General features: G+C 40.6%; 1 long non-coding RNA gene across 2 annotated transcripts in view; it reads right to left on the bottom strand.

Annotated features, from left to right (window-relative positions):
• Positions 1-3,087: 3,087 nt before the first annotated feature.
• Positions 3,088-19,001, bottom strand: part of LOC132768481 (uncharacterized) — a 38,421-nt gene continuing 22,507 nt past the window's right edge. Inside the window, exons 2-4 of one of the 2 annotated variants that reach the window (XR_009630710.2) lie at positions 5,193-5,261; positions 3,382-3,543; positions 3,088-3,102 (exon numbers count right to left, since the gene is read on the bottom strand). This is a non-coding gene — a long non-coding RNA (uncharacterized lncRNA). Of the gene's footprint in view, positions 3,103-3,173; positions 3,544-5,192; positions 5,262-19,001 lie in introns of those variants that run through there. The other variant, XR_010909231.1, reaches the window with a different exon arrangement.

The raw sequence follows: 19,001 nt of genomic DNA, 5'->3' as shown, positions 1-19,001 counted from the left end.
AATTCTGTTCTTCAATGATTCTATGCATTGTTTTTTAACAGAGGAGGGGGTTCTTATCCCCAAGACCACCTGTTGCTCTGACAGGTGCCACCTCCATTTTTTAATTGCTACCTGCCCCATGTTTATTTGGAAATATATCTAACATTTCTTCTTACGTACCTTTTCTTCACAATTAAGAAGTACCAAATTTTGTAACCATTTGGATTGCTCATGTTTGGATCATCTACTTGATGACTGTGGCCCAGTCTGTGTAGATGTGTTTTGAGTGTGTATATATTTGTTTATATGCGTACATATGTATGTTTGTGTATATATATGTGTGTGGTTTTGCACATGCGGTGTAATACATTTCTTGTTTTTTGGCATTTTAAGTCAAAAACTCTCACCCCCTGGGTGCTGTTTTTCAGTGTTTTATGAGTGATGGTCACTTGTTGGCCTGATACGTGTATTGTATCCAAATTTGGTGTCCATTTGTCCAGTGCTTTTTGAGTTATGTTAATCCCACAAATAAACATTACATTTCTATTTATATAGACTAACTGTCCCGCGTTGCTGTGGCCCAGTCTCTGTATATGTGCTTTGTGTGTGTATATGTGCATGTATGTGTGTATATATTTATGTATATGTGTATATACTTGTGGATGTTTTTTTTATTTGTTGGCTTTTTAAGTCCCTTCCACTGTGTTTTTATGAGTGAAAGTCACTTGTTGGCCTGATAGGTGTATTGTGTCCAAATTTGGTGTCAATTTGTCCACTGGTTTTTGAGTTATGTTAATCCCACAAACAAAAATTACATTTTTATTTATATAGACTAGAAGTCCCCTGCCACGCATTGCTGTGGCTCAGTTTGTGTATATGTGTTTTATGTGTGTGTATGTGTGTGTATATGTGGTTTTGCGCATGCGCTTTAATTTTTTTTGGCTTTTTAAGTCTTTTCTGCTGTGTTTCTCAGTGTTTTTTATGAGTGATGGTCACTCTTGTATTGTGTCCAAATTTGGTGTCCATTTGTCCAGTGGCTTTTGAGTTATGTCAATCCCACAAACGAACATTTTAATTTATATATAGATTGTACCATACTGTATTATATATTGAGGTTCCATGACCAAAAATGTGCACATTATTCCAAAATGCCACACCAAAAATGGTGTAAAGGAAGTATGGTTCTCTTCCCAATTATGCCCAGACCCAACATAGGTTTCACCGTGTTAGCAAACTCGGTCACTGTACTTGTAGACGACATTGAATTAATGATTCAGGACGGTGAAATCCCAGGAGGACAACAAAGAGCACCCAGTGCTTCCGTAATGGGACTTTACGCAGGAATTTCCACTCTTTGTTCACCTCCTTGGCACTGCTTCTCTATGGTGTTTAATTTGACCCCTGGGTGGGGCTGGTATGGTGGAGGGAGGTTGCCTTCCAGTTTGCAGTCCAGCCCTTGGCTCTTCTCCCAGGCAGCAGATAAAAAGTGGCAAAAGTCACTTCAATGCTGGCTTGTTTACAGCTTCTAGGTGTTAAGAAACACTCATTCCTGATTGATACCATTGTTCAAGGTGTCCACAATCTGAGGTCCCGTCTGTACTGATCATTTAATGATTTCCTATGTAATCATCTGCACAGTGAAAACACTTTCTTCAATACCAGTTTGAGACGGCATAAGATGAGATCTAAGAGAGATCCTTCCCAGAAGTCAAGGGAGAAAGATCAAATCATTACCACAGAGGACTCACTGAAATCTAAACAGATAGCATCAAACAATAATTGCAATGTTTTCCCCTGTTTCCGTCTTTCTTCCAACGCCCGAATATCTAACTAGCACAGTATTTATAAATGGAGTCCTCCCATTGCCTTTTGAAAGGGAAGTAGTTTTGAGATGTGTGCAGTCTGTAGCAGATTGATAAGCCTTAACCCACGTTTCTATACAGCTAGCCCTCCGTATCCATAGATTCTTTACTATGGATTCAATCACCCACGAATTAAAAATATTTAAAAAGAATCCTCCCAACAAACTTTGATTATACAATTTTATATAACTACACTATATATAGCTGTGTTGTACATCAGCTGCCAGAGGCTGGTGGGTTAACCGATGATTTAGAACTTTTAAACAGAGGCTGGATGGCCATCTGTCAGGGGTGATTTAAATGCAATATTCCTGCTTCTTGGCAGGGGGTTAGACTGGATGGCCCATGAGGTTTCTTCCATCTCTGTGATTCTGTGCAGGGCCTCAAGGACATTCAGGGGAATAAAAAGGTGCGACATTAGATAACGAATCGAGTGAAGAGCTGAGTGATAAAGAGGCTTTCCAGGGGAATCCACCTGTAGCTACGGAGATCAACAAAAGTCTTTGTTTACAAAGAACAGCTGAAAATAGATTGCGTCGTTCAGAGAGATTACGTGGGAAAGTTGTGAAGGAAATTCACGGGAAACAGAATGATTTCATGGGTGTCTATTAAACAAGTTGTTTACCTTAAGGTCATTCCAGGCAATGGTGCATTAGAGTGAGAAACTAAATCTGAGTTCTCTTGTTCCTGGTTCAAGTCAAGCGTTGATTTTGAATTTGATATAGCCTGAAGTTTTCTATGTTCCTGTTCAAGTTTTACTATTTATACCTTCTTGATTGTGGACTTATGCTGTATCTGTGATTCCTGGTTGTTCCTGGACTTTATCACCTCTGGAACTTTATGAGACATTTGGATTATTGTTGGATTATCACCTGTTGCTAAACCCTTTTGGGATTATGTATCTATCTTTCTTATTCCTAATTTATATGCTTTCTATATGTTTCTACATTAAACAGTTTGCTTATATTCCTGTGGTGCAGTGTGGTTATAGGTGTTTCCAGGCCTGGAGTGCAACAAGCAGGACTTGAGCATCCATGCAGTTTGATATCCACAGGGCTGGAACCAAACTTCAGCAGATACCAAGTGTCCACAATACCTTAACACACCTTCAGTATTACACACCTTCAGTGTATTCAAGAAATCTTTAATGCCTGTCTTTCAATTTGCTTGAAAACTCATTTCTGTAATATTTGAATGCTAGTACAATAGTGTTTATTTTTAAAATGTGTCAGTGGGGAAAACTGTTAGCCATCCTGAGTCCCTATGGGAAGAAAGTAGGGATAGAAATAAAGTTAACAACAACAAAAATAACTGATTCTGAATCACCAAACATGTGGTTTTTCCAGTCAAATCTATTTTAGCATCACGTAAAATTATTTCTGTTTCTTTATATATAGCTTTTACACTTCGGCATTCAGGCCACATTTACACTGCCATATAATCCAGTTTCAGAATGCAGTTTAACTGCATTTTGAAACTGCATTATATAGAAGTGTAGATGGAGCCTTAGTAAAAAAAAAACTCTCCCAGATTTGCTTACACATTTTTAATTTGACAGTTCTCGGTCCTCAGTCTTGTAGTAGAAAAAGACAAGGAAAAAGGAATGGCAGTGGAGAAGAGGACTGAGTCCACCAGATGCTGACCACTCTTCTCTCCTTCTAAAGCAGTGGTTCTCAACCTGTGATCCCCGGTCAAGTGGGCCCTGGTCAAAAAAAGTTTGGGAGTCACTTTAGAGTCACAGCAATGGCAATTGGCAGAGAGCAGAGCTTTCTAAACTGTGTGTCATGACATGTTTGTGTGTCAGCTGCAGTGGTAGATGTGTCACATGAACCTAATGGGAAATCTCTATATTTATGTGAAATAAGCAATGAATCATATATTTTATAAAAATATAAATGAAAGGTTTTCATGAGATATGCTATGTTCCCATACATTTTATTGCCACAATTCATATATGTGTCCATATCCTTTATAAGAGGTTGGTTTCACCTCCGGTTTGCTAGTAAAATCAAATTATTGTGTCGTGAAATTATGCATGCCTAAAAAGTGTGTCACCAACATAAAATGTCTGGAAAGCTCTGGTCTAGAGGGAGGGCCTTGCATCAGCTGCTGGAACCAAGGTACCATGATGCTGGGCCAGGCTCCTGTTCTCTCCCTTACAGCTTACCCTTCCTTATCTAGTGTGTATCTAACAAAGCAACAATGGTTATATGCAAAATCAATTTCTGAAGCAAATTTAAACACAGATATTTAAAACTGATGTACAGATGTGATTAAAACTTGTTTGGACGTGTTAATAGTAAGTTCTCTACTAACATAGCCATGTCCCATCTGTAACCGTGGATGGCACATAACACGGCATATTGAATACATTTTTAAAATCATGTTTAAGTATTTAGATGTGTTTAAATAGGCACCAAGTTCTTGTCTTTGGACTCCCAATGAAGAGAAATGGACACATATAGTTTAATTAATTATAATAAAGTTAACGATTGTCACACCTGATTCAATGCCTTCTTTCGGTTGCTACAAACAAATTCAGGTTCTTTTCAATCCTAGATTAGTTGTGCTTGCAATCCATTTTTGTAAATGTTGAGAAGAGCTTTAGGGATTTTTTTTCGCTATCCTGTTAATGGATAGGATAAATAAAAATAGCAAGAATATTGATCTATTTAAGTTTATTTGCAATTGTTTATTGGCTTCCTTTAAAAAACATTTTCAACACAGTATGAATTTCAGTCTTGCATGTAATAGAAGTGCTTCCACCCATAAATCATCTGAATGGGAGGATATACACTCAATCACAACAAGTGCAAAGAATATGATGTTCAGATATTTCTGTTGCTGTTGTCTGGAAAGACTCTTATTATCTATGTGGGTGGAAGGATATGTCTGTATTTCTGCTTAACAAGTGCAATGCTGACGTGAGCTGAGAGGCTACAGGAAGACCAGGTACACAACATAAGGAACAAGCTGAAAGAGCCATTTTCTGCATCAGTATTCGAACCAAATATTAATTTCACAGGAAACATAATACAGTTCTGCTACTACAAGTACACTGGTTAATTACATTAACTCACAAAACTAAACTATAAAACAGTGCTAAACATTGAGTACAGCTGTGTGTCTGATACATAGCACCGGATGTTTCATTTGCCTCCCAAGAAATTTGCACAATTGACAAGCTGAGGGACTGGCCACGGGAAATATTTTAAAGAATAGAGTCATGAACTTCCAGCATATTTTCTGTTCCTTTTGCAGCAGTACTCCTGGGGTGACAGGTTTCCTCAGTAACTTCCCAGAAGCTCAGCAGTTAATTGAACAAACTGTGCTTAAGGATAAAGTAAATACCTGAAGGTCCTTCATCCATGCCTTGAAGGTTCCATAAACAGAGAAGGGAGTGGCAATGCTTTTGTGGCCCTGAGGAGAAAGCCACAGTTTATTTCACCATTTCAACTGTGAGGGACTTGATCTACCTCCACTGCATTGATCTCATGTGTGATTGAGTTTGGCTGGGATGGTCCCAAAGAGAAAGGTGTCAGAATCCTGTTCACAAAGTTACTGCTAAAGCAGCCGCTCACTGTCTTGTAGTCAAAAAGCAGCCTAGAGTCAAACACAATAGTCATTCCAAAGAAGGGTGAAGCATAAGAGTAATTCATTCCAAAAACATCAATGCCAAGCAATCTCACCAACACAGACATTGTAAGTCAAGTTGCCAAAGTCAAGGTCCAATCAAGAGTTCACCAGCAGAGATTCCAGCTGTAGCAGTTGCTCTACATTTTTCCTAGCAGCTAACTGAATCAGCCTTCAGCTACTTATACCATTTTCCTAAGTGTTCTCACCATCCCTGAGCCAACAAACTAGTTACTTCATCAAATGGCTGGTGGCAGAAGGAGGTGGTGGTCTGCTTGACTGTGAGGCATAGGGAATCTGGTGCCCCGTGCCTCGCATCGCCTGCATCACCAGGAGAGCGATCACATGAGGGGAAGTGTGGAGTAAGTGTGGTGCACACGGCTCCCCCCACCCATAGGTTGGGCAACACGGGAAGCTTCCTGTGTTGCTAGGGCAGTGGCAGCATGCTGATTCTGCCCCTCTGCACCTACAGAGTTGTCATAACATTGTTTGATAGGAGCAGACCAGCTCCATGAGTGACCAGGACTACCTCAGCATTTGCCACCAAATCTAGCCCCATATGATGAGGTGGTAGATCTCATCAGTTGAATTGCATCAGCCCTTATTTGCAGCCTAGCTGGAATACTTACCTCTTGGTCTGCTTCCTGAAGTTCCTGACCCTGCCCCGACTCTGTATCCCTTGAGATTGCTGTTCTTGCTCTACAGAGATAGGTTCCTCAGTGTCAGGCTGCTCATGCTGCTGCTCTATGTTTCCCCTTCACTGAGATGCTGAGTGGAGACCCTCTTCATCTTTATCTTAATCACAAGCCCTGACAAAGGGGGGGGGGGGCAGTCCCTATCTGAATTTGGGTATTGGAAATGTGGGGACATAAATGTAATGTCCGTGTGATATATTACAAGTAAGGACCCCATTATACAGATCCCCTCCCCGCAGTTAGTTCTGTTTTGTCGACAATTGCTGGCAAAACAGAAGGCACTCATGGCGCCTTGTGATGACCTGCACAAGCTCCATCCTTCTCCCATCACATGGGGACATTAGGACAAAGTGCCTGACCCTGCCCCCATCAGAAGGAGGGAAAGGGCCAAAAATGCAGGTAGCTCCATTGGAGCTATCCAAAAGACACCTTACCTCCCATTATCGGTAAAGGAAGTATTGTGCAATGCTTCCTCACCACTTCAGCAATTAGTGGGGCGGGGGCACAGCCAGTGTCATGTGATGGCACTCAGCAGTCCCCATCCCAAAGAGGAGCAAAGAGCCCAAAATCCCCAGTGTGATGAGGTGTGGCGCTATGGGAAAAGGTGAACTTTGGGGCAGCTTTGGAGAAGGAGGCTCTGAATGAAAATTGAATTAATTTGGTGGTGTAGATAACTTTATAGTTTTATCTGTGAAGTTTTGCAGCTTCTCTTTCTGCCCAAGGCCCAGCCAGTGAGCAAGGAAGGATAAATTTAACCCAGCTATATCACTGCATATTATACAGGGTTAGTCAAAATGCATAGGCCAATAAGCCATTCAATTGAATGGCTTATTGGCCTATGCATTTTGACTAACCCTGTACTTTCCTTTCACTTTTCCCAAATAATAAATTAATATATACCAGGTTTCAAACTGTCCATATTAATATATTGGAAGGTTTTCTTTGTGTGTGTGTGTGTGACAAGATCAATGGCTTCTGAGCACACTCTTGTTCCTCCTTGCAAAAACTGGAAAAGGAGATTCATACTTTGAAGTATCATTAGTAACTTTCTCTAATCAACATCTTGCTCACATATGTGACAGCATTTCAGTTGAACTTTCAGAATATGTATTAGTTGTATTCAGCTGACCAGGCAAGAGTAAGAAGAATGATATGAACAGCAAGAAAATACATGATTCTCCAAAACCAGTACAAAGCAACAGCAAAAATACTCACCCAGACAGGTTAGAACAGAATAAGCTGAAGGAGAATTTCAGATGAATGGAAGGAGTAAAGTATAAGGATATATTTTAACTGATATGCATAGAAACTTGTTGTGACAGATGGGAATGAAATAAAAAGCCAGGCTGGAAATATACAGTATAGAAACAGAGCATGCCAAGTCATAATTACATTATTTTTAGAAATGAGATTCTTTCTAGAAGGGCAAGACTTGCAATATACAAAGAATTTGACTTGTCTGGAGATTGCCTAGGAGTGTGAATCACACCCTTCTATGACTCATAAATCAAAAGAGAAACTTTAACATCTTCCCCCTTCCTTAAGTTCATCTCAAATATTCAATAGCAGCCAAACCTAGACATAGATGCTTGAATACAGAAAAAAATTTACGAATAAAAGTGTAATAATGTTTAATAATGTGGTGATTCTGTTATCTCTATATCATATCATTGTGCTGAAACAAGATATTCATTGATTTCTGAACAGAACTCTAATTTTTTCCTGGTCTTATGAGATACACTTGGAATAAAATTGATTACCCTTTGCTCCAGTTTTTCCTTATAAGCCAATTTGGGGGGAGAGGATACTTTCCACGTAGTCTGCATCTCAGTTCTAATTCTGCTTAGGGAAGGGGTTAGGGAGCAATTTGATTATTTTGTGCCCCCCCCCCCCCCCCCGTGAAACTGTTTTTTTTATTATTTGAAGGCACGTGTTGTGTACATATGTGCCAACACATAGCATATCAGATGGAAGTGAGCAGAGGTGTTTTCCCCAACAAGGATTCATGGCAGGCAGGTACAAAGGTGCTGCAGTTTCAGAGTGACCCTGGAGACCAAAGGATGACTGGCCAGCTGACCTGAAGGAGCTCATATACTGTTTTTGCTGCTTCCAGTGAATTGACTGCTGGCCTTCCATTGCAACATCTTGTGAGGATTTATTGTGCCCATGTAGCTTCAAGTCATTTCTGACTTATGGCGACCCTAAGGCGAACCTATCATGGGATTTTCTTGGCATAATTTTCACAGAGGAGGACTGTCTGCCTTCCTTTGAGGCAGAGATGAGTTATTTGTCCACAATTGTAATCAAACATGACCACCCTCACCCCGAATAAAAAAGGGAGACATAGCTCAATCATAAAGTAAAATTACTGTTTCCCAAGGACGTGGAGCCAGGATGAATTGCAATGGCACCTGTCTCTCTGGGGAAGACTCCCTCAATTCTTCCCAGACCAGCAGCAAACCCCAGCTACACAAAGCCCAGTCTCCTTCACACATACACACGCTGATTCAGCCCTTTAAACCAATCCACACCAGCAATTGTCCGAAGCTCCGAAGGAGATAGCTTCAAGGAGCTACAGCTTCTAGTGCATAATCCATACATGGCTATCACATGTCTCCATTTTTTTTGGCTTTGCCAACACTTTCCCTTCCAATTCTATACAATGTATCTTTCCCCCCTTTTTTTCCTTCTGCAAATATACACGCGAGCCTAGGGAAGACAATTAAAATAAAGGAAAACAATATTTTCTATCCTGCATGCAGCCCAAACAAGATCCCCCTTTCTCTCATATCTCCAACTATACATAAGTTCATACTGAAACCCCACTTGAACCTTATTCTTTTATTACTTTATTTTCACTTTATTTTATTACGATAAGATATATAAAATAGAAGGCAAACCAGAATGAACGATTTTTCAGATTCACAGTCACCCAATGGGTGTCCATGGCTGAGTGGAGATTTGAATCTTGGTCTCCATAGTTATAGTCTAATGCTCAAACCACAACACAACATTGACTATACGTATGTGCATATTCATATAAATCAAACAATTGCGGGGAAAGTTCACACACACCTGTGCCAGGGAGTTTTAAAAAGTCCCAAGGGCTGCCTCTCATTACATTCTATGTGGCAAAGATTCTTCTGGAATCATGTTAATGGGAGAGCCATATATACCCTGTTGGCATGTCCCCTTATTCCAATTTTACTCTTCCCTGTAGTTCACAAGATCCCATGACAAGGGCATAAAACCTGAGCCCAGTAAGCCACAAATTGTTAATGCTATTCCAGTGTTTTCCTCAATCAGTATTGTTAATTCCTATAAATCCAGGGTTAGAGCAACACATTAGCACAGGGAGGTCCTATTATTTTCCATAGATGACTGACCTTAGTTGGGTGGAAGAACTCTCCTGGAAAGCAGAGTACGTTTAGGAGTACAGTCGTCATTGTATGCCCTCAGATGACCTGAAGGTGTGTGTACATGCAGACACAAAAGCCTTTGAAAAACTTTGTCCCAGTATTAGTGTTTAATTTCTGACAATATTATTGGCTTTCACAAGCCGAGTGCACAGGCATAATTTCATTACAGGGTTAATTTTATTATCATCATAATCGTCAGCTTGCTTCTGATTTTGTTTGTATAATCAACATCAAAATATTCTCTTCTGACATTTATTTAAGAAAGTATTTGGATGTTCTGTTCTTAGGTTTAAGAGAGAAAGAGTGCAGGGGTTAATGCTAAATCGGCATTATGTTGAAAAGTGAGTTTTCATTCTCATCACTGGTATTTTCTCAATGGATCCTGCACCCTCTGATCTTGAACGAGTCCTGCCATGTTTTTGTAACACATGCCTCCCTTCTGCATACTTCTTATGTAAAGTAGATTAGAAAATTGTAATGGGGGGGGGGGGAGTTTTTAGAGGCAGAGCATTTGAAGGCTGAAAATCTATGAGGAGGGTTGAGTCAGTTGGGTGTGGTGCTGGGAAACAGTGAAAAGAGTCATTGTTTAGCTTACAAAGTTAGTCACTTAATTTCAAAGCCAACATTGCATTACATGTAGCAACATGCACATACATAGACTTGCAAAAACACTAATCCTGCCAGTTAGTAATGTTTGACATCTGCGTGGTGCAACTCAGCAGTTCTCCTAAAAAATTATCATAGCACGTAGGCAAGGCTGTTGCTGAACAGCAGGTGGAGCACTTTAATCAATACCAATTATTAAGAATTTTTCTTTAATTCTGTGAGCTTATTAGAGAGCCGAGCCTCATCATTTATAAGTTGTAACTTAACTGTACACATATGTATGGGTTAGAACAAAACAAGTAGCAAAAGATACATTGCAAAATAATATTAAGCAGAAGCAATATAACCTAGCAAAGCATATGATCCTAAGACTTAACCTCAATTATTCCTTTACATCCATGGTTCCCAAACTCTAGTTCTCCAGATATTTTGGACTTCAATTCCAGAAGCCTGAGCTGCCTTGGCCAATGATCAGGGATTCCAGGAGCTGAAGTCTAAGGCTGGATCCACACTGCCATATAATCCAGTTTCAGAATACAGATAAACTGTGTTGAACTGGATTACATGGCACTGTAGACTCATATAGTCCACTTTAATGCAGTTAATCTGCATTCTGAAACTGGATTATATGTCAGTGTAGATCAAACCTGGAAGGCCAGAGTTTGGGAAACACTGCTTCAGACGATATCCAAGCAAATCACCTAAATGGTTTAGTAGAATTGCTGATTTAATGAAGACAATAAGATTTAATGGCCACAAACAGAGTTTTGAAGTAGACACAAGCAGTTATCACGGTTCCAGGGTTATTGAAGATAATGGATCTTGACCTGTTAGGACAGAAGTTCTCAACTTGTGGGTCCCCAGGTGTTTTGGCCTACAATTCCCAGAATTCCCAGCCAGTTTACCAGCTGTTAGGATTTCTGGGAGTTGAAGGCCATAACATCTAGGGACCCACAAGTTGAGAACCACTGATCCAAAGGAAGTCTATTTTAGTTTGGAATATTATAATGCTGATATGCTCAGTTCCCTTGCCAACTAATGTTCAGGGTCTGTCAAAATGGAATGAAGTCATCAAAACAATGGTTTGTTGATTATTACTGTGAAAGCTAGGACCTCTAACAACAAGCTGAAGTGTACAATAGTCCCAAGTCAAACCAGATCATTCACAGAAATACCAAATACTCAGGGGAAGAAGTTGGAGGGAAAACCAAATGTCCAGCCCAGGGTCAAGAGCCAATTATTAGTAATCCAAGCAACAAGATTGAGTCCACAAATCCAGAGCCGATGTCCGAGAGCAGTCCAAGATTCCAAAAATGCACAAGAGTTCAAGAGTCCAATGTCTTCAAATGGATCCTGAAGTTGCAGTCATCAATCAGATAACACAGTCTAGTTCTTTTAATGCTACTTTCAGAGGTGATCTGAGTTCCCCAAAGGAAGGGACATTTAACTCTTCCTCAGCCTGCTCAAGTCGTACCTTCTGGCTGTGGCTGAAGGAGTTGCTGTTACAGGCTGAACTCTCAGCAAAACTGCATCCACACTATCCATGACAATTACATAGACATATGAAGTGAGATGCAGCAAAAAAAAAAAAAAATTAAAAAAATCCAGCACCAAGTTAGCTAAGATTCATTAGCTGATCAAAACAGTTCTTCCTCATGGCTAATATTCATCAGGGTTCTCACAGAAAACTAGAAATTTACCCCAATGAACTAATTTCCTGGGCTGGACTACAGTTGAATTCACCTGCGAGATGAGACAATAAACAGATATTTCCCGATCTTTAAATATTCCTTATTTATTTATTTATTTATTTATTTATTTGGTATGCTTATATACCGCTAATATCTCAGCCTATACGGCGACTCATTGCGGTTTACAGCATATTTAAAACTACAATATTCCAATTACAAATATAAAGTTAAAATATAAAATACATACATATACATACATAAAAGTATTGGGCCACCAATACAGACCAGAACATCTCATAATTAAAGTCACAATCCAAATTCGTTGTCCGAGATTGCTAATCCATGATCAAGCATCATCAGGTCGGGTTAGCCGAAAACTTGCTGGAACATCCAGGTTTTCAGTTTTTTCCGAAATGCCATTAGCGAGGTGGCTGATCTTATTTCAGTAGGGAGGGCATTCCAAAGCCGCGGGGCCACCACAGAAAAGGCCCTATCTCTCGTACCCGCGAGCCGCACCTTACACAAAATTCAAAGATAGATAATTGAACACTACAGTAAAGATTGTCTATGCCACAGTATTTCCAATTTCTATGTATGTTTGTGAAAGCTATATAGTGAAAAAAGCTGACAAGAAAATAATCAGCTTATTTGAGATATGGTGCTTGATAAGAGTTCTACCAATATCGTGGTCTGCTAGAAAGACAAATAAATGGATCCTAGACAAAACCAAAACCCAAACTCTTCCGTAGAAGTCAAGATGACTAAACAAAGGCTCTCATACTTTGGACATATGAGAACACACGACTCACTAGAAAAAACAATAATGCTCGGCAAGGTAGAATATAGTAGGAAAAGAGGAAACCACATTTCCGATTGATGTTAGGATAATAGGGCGATGTGGAGGCCTCTGATTCATAAGGTCACCATAGGTTAAACTCAGCTTGATAGTAGCTTATAACAAATATTGAGAACTAAATATACTCCTTGCCAGTTCTTCCAGGAATTCCAAAACCGTGCAGGTATTCTGCTGGAATATTTGGAATACTTTTATGCTTAGAGCAGAGGTCATATTACAAGTTGGAATCCCAGGCCTTAGAATGCTTTAGGATTTCACATGCTGTATTATACAAAAATTTCGTATTATATAAAATTTGTTGTTTAATAAAGATATTTTTAAATAATACTTTTGCCATTTACATTAATTTTCTTCCATTCTAGATCTGCCGATACTGTTTCCAGAAGCTGTATTAATAGAACCTGCACTTGAAATAGACTGATGACCCTGAGTGTACATATGAAGGACAGTTGCAAAGGAAAGAGGATTAAGGAAAGGAGCTAAAATTAATGTGCAGCTCCTCCTTCCTTAAGCACTCACTCTTTGGCTCAGTAATCATTTTCGGATCCCATCCTTCTCTTCACGTAGTGTTTGCTTTGTATTGCTGCAACTACTTTTTCATTATTTCTACTTTGTGATTATTATCTATTAGTGACTCTACCCGACCAAATAATGCAATTTGAATTGTATTACATGATCAGTCTAGACTCTGTAATGCAGTTCAATAAAGCTCAAATGGCATTATCTGGCAGTGTAGATCTAGCCCATATTATATTTTTTTTATTAAGAATACTACTGTAGTTCATTATATATCATATATTGATAGCACTGATAGATCAATTGAGTTCCTTTAAACTCCTTTTCTTTTAGGCCAGAGGACTCCAAACTACAGTTCGCGGGCTGAATACAGCCCACCAAGGCCATTTCTCCAGTCCTTGCCTCCATTCCTGTGCTACCATTATGCCCTTCGCACCCCCGCCCCTTGTTTCATCTCATCCCCTTCACGCCTCTCCAGTCCTTTCAGGCCACCCTGCCCTCTTTGCTTTGTCCTGCCCTCCTCATGCTGCTGCCATTCCCTTTGTGCTGCTGCAGCTGCACATGCCACTGTGGAAGGGAGAAGAGGAAGGAAGGAAGGAAGGAAGGAAGGAAGGGAGGGAGGGAGGGAGGGAGGGAGGGAGGGAGGGAGGGGGGCAAGGATGGATGGAAGGAAGAAAGGGAATGAGGGAGGAAGACAAAAAGGGAGGAAGGAGAAAGAGGGAAAGGAAGAAAAGGATGTTCTCTTATGCTTGTAATTTTGGAGCAGGATCTCATAAGCATTGCTTCTTGGCCAAGATGCAAATAAACACCTCTGTCCTATTGTAGGAGCAAAGAAACCAAAATATTTCCCAAAAAGGCAGAAGCCCCCTTTCTAATGGGGAGGGCAAGGATGGACACCACAAAAGTTGAATCTTTTAAACTGCAAAAAACTATTTCTTGCGTGGCCATAGCAATAACGACAAATAAGCATACTGGGATGCAATCAAAGGGTTTGTCGCCACCCCCAATGGGGCCGCAGAGCTTTTATAGTAAATGAAATATACATTTTCATTGGTTCCAAAAGACAACTCATTTCATTGGTCTAAGCTAGCTATACAGTTGTTCATTTGTTGTTTATGATTTTGATTGACATTATAGCACACGTGAGATCCTAACAATGGCACAACTATAATACAGGGTTAGTCAAAATGAATAGGCCAATAAGAAAATTAATTGTACCCGAATGTATGTTTACTGTAACCAAACCACAGCTACGTAGCGACAGATAAACTATCAAAGTTTTTTTTGAGCAACACACATGTACGTTAATGCCGCTAGGCGTCGCTAGGAGTTGCTGTTTTCAAAATGGCGGAATCAGGCAAAGAGAAGGCGTTTTGTGTGATGACATTTGCTAAAACAATGTCAGTAATTACGGTCCAGCGAGAATTTCGAGCCAAGTATGGCAAGGAACCACCTCATCGACATTCCATTGCGAGGTGGGTAAAGCAATTTGAGGAGACGGGCTGCTTATGCAAGGGTAAAACCACAGGACGACCGCGTGTCTCCGAAGACACAGTGGAATCCATTCGTGCATCCTTTCAACGAAGTCCCCAGAAGTCGACAAATCGTGTTTCCATGGAATTGAACGTTCCGCAAAAAACTGTGTGGCGCGTGTTACGCAAACGTTTGCAGTTCAAGCCGTATAAATTGCAAATGGTGCAGGCTTTGAAAAAAGGTGACTATTCGAAACGACACGATTTTTGCGAATCAATGCAGCGAAGACTAGAGGAGGAAGGCTTTGCCAACAGACTGGTCTTCAGTGACGAGGCAACGTTTCACCTGTGCGGGAAGGTCAATAGGCATAATCTCCGCTTTTGGGGATCTGAAAATCCTCATGCCGTATTGGAACATGTAAGGGATTCGCCGAAGGTAAACGTTTTCTGTGCAATAACCAACCGTCACGTGTTTGGCCCATTCTTTTTCGCGGAGAAAACCGTAACAGGCATAGTGTACGCTGACATGTTGTCTGAATGGTTGATGCCACAGTTAGAAAAGAAAGTGCCCGATTTCGTATTCCAACAGGACGGTGCCCCTCCGCATTGGCACAACAGTGTACGCGAGTACCTCAACGAACACCTTCCCAGACGTTGGATTGGCCGTGCTGGAGTGACTGATCTTCCATTCCTCCTGTGGCCCCCCAGGTCCCCCGACCTCACACCATGCGACTTTTCTCTCTGGGGGTATGTGAAAGACACTGTGTTCCGACCTCCATTACCGCTGACCTTGGACGACTTAAAACAGCGCATATGTGCTGCATTCGATGCCATTACGTCGGATGTGCTGCAACGGATGTGGAATGAACTGGACTATCGCTTGGACGTCTGCCGTGTCACACGGGGCGCCCATATCGAACATCTCTGAAGGTGAGACAAAACTTTGATAATTTATCTGTCGATACGTAGCTGTAGTTTGGTTACAATAAACATACATTCGTCTAAAATTAATTTTCTTATTGGCCTATTCATTTTGACTAACCCTGTATAACTATAGTCCATTGTTCTCTGACTATGACTGTGTCTCATCTGTTAGTCTGTTGCAAACACGGCTTCAGAGCGACTGGGAAACTTGGGGGTTTTAACTAGCCACCAGCTAGCTGGTTTGGTCCGGATGTACTGTTATCCTTAAAGCAGGCACAATAAGAGAGAGAAGAATATGATTTTTGTTATTTCTTTGAAGGGAAGAACAGAAAGGAAAGCGGTATTGCCAGCTTCAGCTGACAGTTCTGTTTGGATCAGAGAACTGCAGGGAGAACTGTGTTGCTAAACTGTCATTGTTTTCTCCAAACAGTCACATCCTCATCTCAGATGCTTACTAGGTCAGGAATTAGCGTAGGAGTAACATAAAAGTGCCACTGGCTGATTTCCAGCTTTGGGTATGTATGAATCCCCAGTAATCACCAGCAGAGTTTCTATGCCTGTTCTTTCTTGCTCCTGGAACTATGGTTTCCCCTCCTCAAATCTATCGTGGTGTGGCTTAAGGGTGTCTTATGCAATTCTAGGAGGGGTCAAGCTATGAATTCAGTGAAAAAATACTTTGTGTTTTTAGGTAAAAAAGACTGAAGAAAATCTTATCCTAGGCTCTACTTTCTCTATATGCTTCCCACTTTAGTGCTGTCTTGTGAAGACCCTTTCCATACCAGATATTTTGACCTAATTAATTTTTGTGTGTGTGGAAAGGGCCCATCTGCACTGTCATATAAGGTAGTTTGAAGCTGCATTATATAGTCAGCATAGACTTATATAACGCAGCTCAGTATAGTTATACTGCATTATATGAGTCTACATTGACCATATAATGTAGTGTAGATGGAGCCTAAGTTTTATCTGTTTCCCCTCCCTATTTTTGGTATTTATTATGTTTAATTGGGTGTTCTACTTTGACGATTAATGATTTTATCAGTACAGGTAATCTCTCTCCAAATTTAGGTCACAATTATTTCACATCATCATTATGCTCGTTGTTATGGCCGACGTGTTTCCCCTAGTGACAAGCTTCTCTATACTTATCTAGGTTGGTCTACAGACAGCAGGCATGCCATCCATTTGAATATGGTTTCATATTTGAAAACTATCATGCAGAATTTTGATGTCCTCCACATTAGAAATACATCAGTTTGTCCTCCTCAGCACCTTGGTTTCAGTGCTATCTTTTTCATGTCTGGTTGTTGTTATTCAGCATTAAGTTAGGTCTTGCAAACTCAGGTTTGGTATCCTTGAATGGATCTATTAACCTGTAATGTGATCTTTTTTTCCTATAGCCTTCCAGTTTCCCCAACTTTATTTTTCTCATGTGTTTCTTACAGCATATCCAAAGCATTACCTTGCCTTAGTCTTGTTCTCTTCTATGAAGTTTGGACTTGATTTCTAATAGAGCCCATTTACAGCATTTGTCCTTTTGGCAGTCGGTGGAGCTATTCTTGCTTGCTGTTATAAACTGTCATCAAGTTGGTTTCTGCCAATGGCAATCATATGAAAAGTGAGCCCTCCAAGATCACCAGGAGTCAAGTGCTGTGCTCAGCTCTTCCTTGATTCTATCCATCCACCTGTAACACAGTTTTCCTCTGTTCCTGCTGCCTTCCACTCTAAGCAGAACTACAGCAGCGGTTCTCAACCTGGGGGTCACAACCCCCAAGGGGGTTTGTAGAGATGTGTTTATTATAAAGTGTTTATTATACTGTGTTTAAACTGTATTTATGTTTTACATTGGTTGCCATGGTGACAAGGCAGAAGAGGAGGTGGGCGGAGCTTAAGGAGAAAAAGGTTTGAAAGTGACAGTTAATTTTCAGTCAGGAGGATGAGACCCTGAGAGGAGGAGCAGAGTCAGATAGGACTCTGGGAAAGTAGCAGAGTCAGGAGGGACTCTGAGAAAGTAGTTTAGTCAGGAGGATGAGACCCTGAGAGGAGGAGCAGAGTCAGATAGGACTCTGGGAAAGTAGCAGAGTCAAGTAGGGACTCTGAGAAAGTAGTTTAGTCAGGAGGATGAGACCCTGAGAGGAGGAGCAGAGTCAGATAGGACTCTGGAAAAGTAGTTTAGTCAGGAGGAAGAGACCCTGAGAAGAGGGCAGAGTCAGTTAGGGCTCTGTGGTGTGAAGCAGTGTAAATTCAGTTAGTTCTTAGTGTTTGTGAATATTTCTTCAGCAAGGGAGCTGAAGGGAAACCTCGTTAGATTGCTTGAGTTAAAAAGAATCTAACAGAGGGGGTTTTAGGATCGCCAGTAGTGTAAGACTGGAGATCAGTGGTTTGATCCGGTATAGGACAAACAGTGAGAATATTCACAACAAGGAACACTGAAATAATAAAGCACTTCACTGTAGAAGGAGTTTATAAGATTGTAACATCTAAAGCCTGAATGTATCTCAACCAAGCCATATTGTAACCATCAAGCATATGCCAAGCTCAACATCTCAATATTGCAACAACACGCTCTGCCTCCTCCATTGATTTTATGTTCGGTGCATTCCACTCTACCAAAGTTACCTCACAACGCAAATAGGGATAAACAGAGACTTTAAGACCAGCGTCTCTAAACATATTGGTGGCAGTTTAATTTAATAGCAATCTAGGAACTTTCTTACATTTTTGGTAATCCCATTTGGTGGGATTAACGACTTTACATTTTATTGGTGGCATTGATACGTTCTTTACATTTTTGGTGGCAGACGACGGGATTCGTGTAACAACTGATCGAGTGCCTTAAGTTTAATTTAGGAATAAGTTGTGAGGTAAAAGTTGTTGAAACATGGCTACCAGGCGGCAGAGGAAGCTGGCTGAGGAAAGAGAGGGAGACCAAGAAGAAAGTTCGAGCTCTGAGGCAGAGACAGAGCCAGTGCCTATGTCAGAAATGGCTCTTAAGTACAAACTAGAGATGAAACGATTGGAGATGGAGGAAAAACAGAGAGAGAGAGAATTGGAAATGGAGGCAAAAGAAAGACAAAGAGATAGAGAACAGGAGTTAGAATTGAAGAGAATGGAGTTTGAGCTAGAGAAACAAAGATTGGCTTTGTCTCAAACATCCAGTGATATCCAGGAAGGGAGATCTGGAGGGGATACCCCAGATTTAATGAAGAAATTCCCAAAATTTACCAAGGACGATGATCCAGAGAAATTTCTAATATCTTTTGAGAGATGTCGGGATTTTGGGGTGGCTAAGGAAAAATGGATGACATACCTAAGGCCACAGATAAGTGGGAAACTTTTGCAGATTTA

The sequence above is a fragment of the Anolis sagrei genome, chromosome 2, assembly GCF_037176765.1.
Source record: "Anolis sagrei isolate rAnoSag1 chromosome 2, rAnoSag1.mat, whole genome shotgun sequence".
Lineage (NCBI taxonomy): Eukaryota > Metazoa > Chordata > Lepidosauria > Squamata > Dactyloidae > Anolis > Anolis sagrei.
The sequence above is the reverse complement of the archived record's forward strand: the minus strand, read 5'-3'. Positions and strand labels throughout refer to the sequence as shown.